Source organism: Ailuropoda melanoleuca, unplaced genomic scaffold (assembly GCF_002007445.2).
Source record: "Ailuropoda melanoleuca isolate Jingjing unplaced genomic scaffold, ASM200744v2 unplaced-scaffold20877, whole genome shotgun sequence".
NCBI classification, from domain to species: domain Eukaryota; kingdom Metazoa; phylum Chordata; class Mammalia; order Carnivora; family Ursidae; genus Ailuropoda; species Ailuropoda melanoleuca.
This window is the reverse complement of record NW_023190367.1, coordinates 1-1,594: the sequence shown is the minus strand read 5'-3', so window position 1 is coordinate 1,594 and position 1,594 is coordinate 1. Positions and strand designations below refer to the sequence as shown.

General features: G+C 38.8%; 1 long non-coding RNA gene across 1 annotated transcript; it reads left to right on the top strand.

Annotated features, from left to right (window-relative positions):
• The first annotated feature begins 6 nt into the window (after positions 1-6).
• LOC117797975 lies at positions 7-1,587 on the top strand. Its single transcript, XR_004622765.1, has 3 exons — positions 7-488; positions 527-642; positions 929-1,587. It is a non-coding gene; the product is annotated as an uncharacterized LOC117797975 (long non-coding RNA).
• Positions 1,588-1,594: the final 7 nt, after the last annotated feature.

Genomic DNA, 1,594 nt, shown 5'->3' with positions numbered 1-1,594 from the left:
CATTATTTGAAATATCCCTAAATTGGAAATAACCCAGAGTGAATCAAGGGACGAGTGGATGAACTGTGGCATATATTTTTTGTGGCATACTGTTTAGCAAAACGAAGGAGCCCAGATGCAACAACTTGGATGAACGTCGCAAACATAATGCCGAATGAAAGAAGCCAGACATAAAAGAATGCGTGCTGTTTGATACTCTTTCTTTAAAACTCAAAAACAGGCAGAATATAGAGTGTTAAATATCAGGATAGTGGTTGCAGTTGGGAAGCATGGAGTGAGTGATTTGGAAAAGAGACAGGGAATATGTCTGAGGTGCTTGATTTGAATATATTCTATTTCTCAGCCTGAATGATGGTTATATGGAGCTGTTCGTTTCTTAATACCTCACTGAAATGTTTATTCGTGATTGCCTCCCTTAGTTGTGTGTTTGCTGTAATTTAATAAAAGAAGTTCGAGAAACGGAGCTAAGCATGCTACTTCATCATAAGGTTGAGCAAGAAATGCAGAAGTAAAAGAAAANCATAAGGTTGAGCAAGAAATGCAGAAGTAAAAGAAAATACACTGAAAGGATGACTAAAAATAAAACGAATGATGGAAAAAAGTAGAACTAATCAGTAATTTAAAAAGGCGAAAAGATACACGGTATGTTTCTAGACTAGTCTTTGTGGTTAACTGTGAGAGAATATGGNAACTGTGAGAGAATATGGAAAGCCTTCAGTTTCAACATTAAAATAAAAACGACATGATTTAGATGCTGTTGCAGTAGCTAACATGAGAAATGTATTTTGAGTTTTTCTAAAATTAGGTATTTCAAGTGTGGATGTCTTTGGGTCAAAATTTGAACACTACTTTTTAAGTAAGTGAGGTATCAGTTACCACAGCCCTCTGAAGTGATTCTTTCCCCATTCTGTCTTTATCTTGCCTTTAGCCTTGTGTCTGCATCAGGAACGTATTTGTGTATGTGCAGTACTCCTTATACTTTAATGGGATTGATTCTTCATACCGCTCATCACCACCTGATAATCAGTTATCTGTTTATTACCTGCATTGCCCGATTGAACCGTGAGATACCTAAGAGCTGTTCCCTCCTCATTGCTGAATACCTGGCCTGGCAGAAGGAAGGCCCTTACTAAGTATTTGCTGACTGAATGAAGGAATAAGAGACAGCAGGAGGCAAAGGTTCCAATCCAAGCAAGCTCCAGCAAGGGGGACTCAGGGCGACTTCTCCTTTCATAAAACCTTTTGTATTTCTCATCTCCATTATGCCTAGCAGAGGATGTGGACTGAATTCTGGTCATGTCAGGAATAACAGCCACCACAGGAGATAAGGCTCTTGCCATCCCAGTATGTGTCTGCCTGGCTTACCTTTCCAAACGGGTGATTTGAGACAGTTATTAATACTGTGTGAAGCTCCATTTTCTCAGTTACTAAGTGATAGTTATTAATACCCAATCTGGAGGGTTATTAGGGCAACTAGAGGAGTTTGTGTATGTAGAACTAAGAGTGCTCAGTAAATAGAGGTTGGTATTAATATTTGCATGGTAGGATGTTTGAGTTTTTAATGCTGTCACATGTTTCATCTACACAGAGGTGG